Below are 7,884 nucleotides of genomic sequence, written 5' to 3'. Positions count from 1 at the left end.
TTAGGGTTAGGGTTAGGGTTAGGGTTAGGGTTAGGGTTAGAGTTAGGGTTAGGGTTAGGTTAGGGTGAGGGTTGGGTTAGAGTTAGGGTTAGGGTTAGGGTTAGGGTTAGGGTTAGGGTTAGGGTTAGGGTTAGAGCAGGTTGAGCTCATCTCATGAAGACAGATCAGTAGAAATGAGTCTCTGCTCTGCTCCGCTACTCTAGTATGAGTCTAGAGGCAGAATAAGAACTGAGTGTGTTTGACTGGGTTTGTCACTGTGATATAAGGTGATTCAACAGATGGTGTTTAAGAGTGAGGATCATTTTAGTACTTCTTGAAGAGGTGAGTTTTGAGCCTACAACGAAAGATGGGCAGCGACTCTGCTGTCCTGACATCAGTGGGCAGTTCATTCCACCACTGCGGGGCCAGGACAGAGAAGAGCCCTGACCGTGTCGATCGACCGCAGGAGCCTCGGAGTGACGGGGAACCCAGTCGCCCCGAGGTAGCAGAGCGTAGCGGTCGGGAGGGGGTGTAGGGTTTGACCATGGCCTGGAGGTAGGAGGGGGCTGTTCCTTTCATTTCCCTGTAGGCTAGCGCCAGAGTTATAATCTGGATGTGAGCTGGGAGGGAGCCAGGGTAGAGAACGGAGATACAGGCACACACACACACACACACACACACTTTCTCACGCAGACGCACGCACACACACACACACATTCTGAAAGCGGTGTTCTGTATTGTATGTGTTGGTCATGTGCTGTGTTGTGTTCTAGTAGATGCGGTCGCCTGGTTCCAATCATCATTCATCATTCACACCTGTTCCGGTTCTCTAGCCACCTCCCCACTCCTCCAATCATCCAATCGCCTGGTGTCCCTCCCCTATATATATTATGTCCTTTTGTGTTCAGTTGTCTCCCTCACCCGAGCGGTGGCAGGGTTCTGGGTATGTAGAGCGATGGCAGGGTTCTGGGTATGTAGAGCGGTGGCAGGGTTCTGGGTATGTAGAGCGGTGGCAGGGTTCTGGGTATGTAGAGCGGTGGCAGGGTTCTGGGTATGTAGAGCGGTGGCAGGGTTCTGGGTATGTAGAGCGGTGGCAGGGTTCTGGGTATGTAGAGCGATGGCAGGGTTCTGGGTATGTAGAGCGGTTTGGTTTGGTTCGGTTCAGCATTCTTGTTTGAGTTATTGGTTAACATTTTGTTGGAGCTTCAAGGTAGTTGATTATTTGTAAAAGGTATAATATGTAGTATGTGGATTATTTCCCCCATCTAGTGTCTAAAGATAAGAACTGCAACACCACAACGTATTGGTTTCCAAAATGCCAGAGAATGCACTGTTTCAGTCATACTGTGATAAGATCTTCACTCTGGGAGGAACATAACGTTACACTAATCAGTAATCACAATCAAGTATTTCAGAGTGCCATGTAATATGTTACGTTAGATGCTGTAGTGTGGAGATGACGTTAGGTCTGGCTATGCAGATTCTCACTTGCTCCAGCACGCATGCGCACAGCGCGCAGACTGGCTATTCTCCGTTACTCTGTAGGCTACACTCGTGGCTCACATTCTCTACGCTACGATCGGCTTGTTGGTGCCTGGAATATTGTTTGCAATATGCCTGAATATTTATCAGATTTTTAGGATAAAGAAGATGACTTAGAATATGATGGACGCCGATCGTAGCGTAGAGAATGGGAGCCGCGAGTGTAGCCTACAGACGGAGAATAGCCAGTTTGCGCGCTGTGCGCATGCGTGCTGGAGCAAGTGGGGAAGCTATTTCGTTTCTAAAGACGTTTCTAAATATCATATTACAGAGGCATGTGAAAAACCACAACTAGCCCTCGCTCTATGCAAGCACAACTAGCGATTCATAAAGACAGATTGATGAAAACAACCGTTTTGCGGCAGAAAATAGATTTTTTAGAAGCTGCATTCTCAGTGCCCCGTCCGCCGCCATTACATGGATATACTGGCTCGCGCTGGATTTTAAATTTCTTCTACAGGCCTCCGAATTACACCAAAGTTATCTCGGTGAGTCAAACGTCTTATAATATGCCGTAAAAGGTCCAGGTTGTCAAAAACGAGCATTCTCCTTTAAGGTTACATATGATCATATACAATGGTTCAGATCAAAAAGTTGACAACTAGCAGTTTTGAGAGTGATAATTGCTCTACCACTGTTTTGGTCATACAATGGATGTGGGTGGGCACTGAAATCATTCAAAAAACAAACTCTCAATTTCAAAGACAAGAAACTCACCGAGGTGTTAGTTGGCGTTCTGACATAATTTGCCATAAAGTAAGATTCTAGTTTATCTGGAAAGGCTTTTTAAAATATTTAGCATAGAACTATTTAGTCGCAGCACATACGTGTGTAAACTTCCTGCTTGAACTGATTCCGATCTCGCGCAATGCCTTGAAGTAGTTCTGCTTCCTGAATCCCCTCTGCGGATTGATCTACACATCTACAACGGTCGCTTCAATACAAGTCAATGGATTTCATAAAATGATCAATAAAACCCTACAGGATTCATACTTTGCGGCGAATTTGATGTCAGAACACCAACGGACACCAATTACCCCCTCGGTGAGCTTGTCTTTGAAATCGAGAGTTTAACATGTTTTTGAAAGATTTTTCACGGTGCCCACCCACATCCATTGTAGGCTATGACCTAAACGGTGGAAGAGCAATTATCAGACTTTCTCAAAAGTACTAGTTTTGTCAACGTTTTGATCTGAATCATAGTATATGATCATAAGTAACCTTAAAACAGGGCTAAACATGCATTTTCACTTTACTACTCCTTTAACCTCTTTTCTCTGTCTGTTTGCACACAGAGAGCAGTGAACAGGTCTTAGACAGGGAGCAGGGAGCAGTGAACAGGTCTTAGACAGGGAGCAGTGAACAGGTCTTAGACAGGGAGCAGTGAACAGGTCTTAGACAGGGAGCAGTGAGCAGGTCTTAGACAGGGAGCAGTGAACAGGTCTTAGACAGGGAGCAGTGAGCAGGTCTTAGACAGGGAGCAGTGAACAGGTCTTAGACAGGGAGCAGTGAGCAGGTCTTAGACAGGGAGCAGTGAGCAGGTCTTAGACAGGGAGCAGTGAACAGGTCTTAGACAGGGAGCAGTGAACAGGTCTTAGACAGGGAGCAGTGAACAGGTCTTAGACAGGGAGCAGTGAGCAGGTCTTAGACAGGGAGCAGTGAGCAGGTCTTAGACAGGGAGCAGTGGTCTTAGACAGGGAGCAGTGAACAGGTCTTAGACAGGGAGCAGTGGTCTTAGACAGGGAGCAGTGAACAGGTCTTAGACAGGGAGCAGTGAACAGGTCTTAGACAGGGAGCAGTGAGCAGGTCTTAGACAGGGAGCAGTGAACAGGTCTTAGACAGGGAGCAGTGAGCAGGTCTTAGACAGGGAGCAGTGAGCAGGTCTTAGACAGGGAGCAGTGAGCAGGTCTTAGACAGGGAGCAGTGGTCTTAGACAGGGAGCAGTGAACAGGTCTTAGACAGGGAGCAGTGGTCTTAGACAGGGAGCAGTGAACAGGTCTTAGACAGGGAGCAGTGAACAGGTCTTAGACAGGGAGCAGTGAGCAGGGTTAGACAGGGAGCAGTGAACAGGTCTTAGACAGGGAGCAGTGAACAGGTCTTAGACAGGGAGCAGTGAGCAGGTCTTAGACAGGGAGCAGTGAACAGGTCTTAGACAGGGAGCAGTGAACAGGTCTTAGACAGGGAGCAGTGAACAGGTCTTAGACAGGGAGCAGTGAACAGGTCTTAGACAGGGAGCAGTGAACAGGTCTTAGACAGGGAGGGGTGAGCAGGTCTTAGACAGGGAGCAGTGAGCAGGTCTTAGACAGGGAGCAGTGGTCTTAGACAGGGAGCAGTGAACAGGGTTAGACAGGGAGCAGTGAACAGGTCTTAGACAGGGAGCAGTGAACAGGGTTAGACAGGGAGCAGTGAACAGGTCTTAGACAGGGAGCAGTGAGCAGGTCTTAGACAGGGAGCAGTGAACAGGGTTAGACAGGGAGCAGTGAACAGGTCTTAGACAGGGAGCAGTGAACAGGGTTAGACAGGGAGCAGTGAACAGGTCTTAGACAGGGAGCAGTGAACAGGTCTTAGACAGGGAGCAGTGAACAGGTCTTAGACAGGGAGCAGTGAGCAGGTCTTAGACAGGGAGCAGTGAACAGGTCTTAGACAGGGAGCAGTGAACAGGTCTTAGACAGGGAGCAGTGAGCAGGGTTAGACAGGGAGCAGTGGTCTTAGACAGGGAGCAGTGAACAGGTCTTAGACAGGGAGCAGTGAACAGGTCTTAGACAGGGAGCAGTGGTCTTAGACAGGGAGCAGTGGTCTTAGACAGGGAGCAGTGAACAGGTCTTAGACAGGGAGCAGTGAACAGGGTTAGACAGGGAGCAGTGAACAGGTCTTAGACAGGGAGCAGTGAGCAGGTCTTAGACAGGGAGCAGTGAGCAGGGTTAGACAGGGAGCAGTGAACAGGTCTTAGACAGGGAGCAGTGAACAGGGTTAGACAGGGAGCAGTGAACAGGTCTTAGACAGGGAGCAGTGAACAGGTCTTAGACAGGGAGCAGTGAACAGGTCTTAGACAGGGAGCAGTGAACAGGTCTTAGACAGGGAGCAGTGAACAGGTCTTAGACAGGGAGCAGTGAACAGGTCTTAGACAGGGAGCAGTGAACAGGTCTTAGACAGGGAGCAGTGAACAGGTCTTAGACAGGGAGCAGTGAACAGGTCTTAGACAGGGAGCAGTGAACAGGTCTTAGACAGGGAGCAGTGAGCAGGTCTTAGACAGGGAGCAGTGAACAGGTCTTAGACAGGGAGCAGTGGTCTTAGACAGGGAGCAGTGAACAGGTCTTAGACAGGGAGCAGTGAACAGGTCTTAGACAGGGAGCAGTGAACAGGTCTTAGACAGGGAGCAGTGAACAGGGTTAGACAGGGAGCAGTGAACAGGGTTAGACAGGGAGCAGTGAACAGGGTTAGACAGGGAGCAGTGAACAGGGTTAGACAGGGAGCAGTGAGCAGGGTTAGACAGGGAGCAGTGAGCAGGTCTTAGACAGGGAGCAGTGGTCTTAGACAGGGAGCAGTGAGCAGGTCTTAGACAGGGAGCAGTGAGCAGGTCTTAGACAGGGAGCAGTGAGCAGGTCTTAGACAGGGAGCAGTGAACAGGTCTTAGACAGGGAGCAGTGAGCAGGTCTTAGACAGGGAGCAGTGAACAGGTCTTAGACAGGGAGCAGTGAACAGGTCTTAGACAGGGAGCAGTGAACAGGTCTTAGACAGGGAGCAGTGAGCAGGTCTTAGACAGGGAGCAGTGAACAGGTCTTAGACAGGGAGCAGTGAGCAGGTCTTAGACAGGGAGCAGTGAGCAGGTCTTAGACAGGGAGCAGTGAACAGGTCTTAGACAGGGAGCAGTGAACAGGTCTTAGACAGGGAGCAGTGAACAGGGTTAGACAGGGAGCAGTGAACAGGTCTTAGACAGGGAGCAGTGAACAGGGTTAGACAGGGAGCAGTGAACAGGGTTAGACAGGGAGCAGTGAACAGGTCTTAGACAGGGAGCAGTGAGCAGGTCTTAGACAGGGAGCAGTGAACAGGGTTAGACAGGGAGCAGTGAGCAGGTCTTAGACAGGGAGCAGTGAACAGGTCTTAGACAGGGAGCAGTGAACAGGTCTTAGACAGGGAGCAGTGAGCAGGTCTTAGACAGGGAGCAGTGAGCAGGGTTAGACAGGGAGCAGTGAACAGGTCTTAGACAGGGAGCAGTGAACAGGGTTAGACAGGGAGCAGTGAACAGGTCTTAGACAGGGAGCAGTGAACAGGTCTTAGACAGGGAGCAGTGAGCAGGTCTTAGACAGGGAGCAGTGAACAGGTCTTAGACAGGGAGCAGTGAGCAGGTCTTAGACAGGGAGCAGTGAACAGGTCTTAGACAGGGAGCAGTGAACAGGTCTTAGACAGGGAGCAGTGAACAGGTCTTAGACAGGGAGGGGTGAACAGGGTTAGACAGGGAGCAGTGAACAGGGTTAGACAGGGAGCAGTGAGCAGGTCTTAGACAGGGAGCAGTGAGCAGGTCTTAGACAGGGAGCAGTGAACAGGGTTAGACAGGGAGCAGTGAACAGGTCTTAGACAGGGAGCAGTGAACAGGTCTTAGACAGGGAGCAGTGAACAGGTCTTAGACAGGGAGCAGTGAACAGGGTTAGACAGGGAGCAGTGAACAGGTCTTAGACAGGGAGCAGTGAACAGGTCTTAGACAGGGAGCAGTGAACAGGTCTTAGACAGGGAGCAGTGAACAGGTCTTAGACAGGGAGCAGTGGTCTTAGACAGGGAGCAGTGAGCAGGTCTTAGACAGGGAGCAGTGAGCAGGTCTTAGACAGGGAGCAGTGAACAGGTCTTAGACAGGGAGCAGTGAACAGGTCTTAGACAGGGAGCAGTGAACAGGTCTTAGACAGGGAGCAGTGAACAGGTCTTAGACAGGGAGCAGTGAGCAGGGTTAGACAGGGAGCAGTGGTCTTAGACAGGGAGCAGTGAACAGGTCTTAGACAGGGAGCAGTGAACAGGTCTTAGACAGGGAGCAGTGAACAGGGTTAGACAGGGAGCAGTGAACAGGTCTTAGACAGGGAGCAGTGAACAGGGTTAGACAGGGAGCAGTGAGCAGATCTTAGACAGGGAGCAGTGAGCAGGTCTTAGACAGGGAGCAGTGAACAGGTCTTAGACAGGGAGCAGTGAACAGGTCTTAGACAGGGAGCAGTGAACAGGTCTTAGACAGGGAGCAGTGAACAGGTCTTAGACAGGGAGCAGTGAACAGGTCTTAGACAGGGAGCAGTGAACAGGTCTTAGACAGGGAGCAGTGAACAGGGTTAGACAGGGAGCAGTGAACAGGGTTAGACAGGGAGCAGTGAACAGGGTTAGACAGGGAGCAGTGAACAGGTCTTAGACAGGGAGCAGTGAACAGGTCTTAGACAGGGAGCAGTGAACAGGGTTAGACAGGGAGCAGTGAACAGGTCTTAGACAGGGAGCAGTGAACAGGTCTTAGACAGGGAGCAGTGAACAGGTCTTAGACAGGGAGCAGTGAACAGGTCTTAGACAGGGAGCAGTGAGCAGGTCTTAGACAGGGAGCAGTGAACAGGTCTTAGACAGGGAGCAGTGAACAGGTCTTAGACAGGGAGCAGTGAACAGGGTTAGACAGGGAGCAGTGAACAGGTCTTAGACAGGGAGCAGTGAGCAGGTCTTAGACAGGGAGCAGTGAGCAGGGTTAGACAGGGAGCAGTGAACAGGTCTTAGACAGGGAGCAGTGAACAGGTCTTAGACAGGGAGCAGTGGTCTTAGACAGGGAGCAGTGAACAGGTCTTAGACAGGGAGCAGTGAACAGGTCTTAGACAGGGAGCAGTGAACAGGTCTTAGACAGGGAGCAGTGAACAGGTCTTAGACAGGGAGCAGTGAACAGGTCTTAGACAGGGAGCAGTGAACAGGTCTTAGACAGGGAGCAGTGAACAGGGTTAGACAGGGAGCAGTGAACAGGTCTTAGACAGGGAGCAGTGAACAGGTCTTAGACAGGGAGCAGTGAACAGGTCTTAGACAGGGAGCAGTGAACAGGTCTTAGACAGGGAGCAGTGAACAGGTCTTAGACAGGGAGCAGTGAACAGGTCTTAGACAGGGAGCAGTGAACAGGTCTTAGACAGGGAGCAGTGAACAGGTCTTAGACAGGGAGCAGTGAACAGGGTTAGACAGGGAGCAGTGAGCAGGGTTAGACAGGGAGCAGTGAACAGGTCTTAGACAGGGAGCAGTGAGCAGGTCTTAGACAGGGAGCAGTGAACAGGGTTAGACAGGGAGCAGTGAACAGGTCTTAGACAGGGAGCAGTGAGCAGGTCTTAGACAGGGAGCAGTGAACAGGTCTTAGACAGGGAGCAGTGAACA

This window comes from Borostomias antarcticus (assembly GCF_949987555.1).
Source record: "Borostomias antarcticus genome assembly, chromosome: 19".
Classification (NCBI taxonomy): Eukaryota; Metazoa; Chordata; class Actinopteri; order Stomiiformes; family Stomiidae; genus Borostomias; species Borostomias antarcticus.
Note: the sequence above shows the minus strand (reverse complement) of the source record.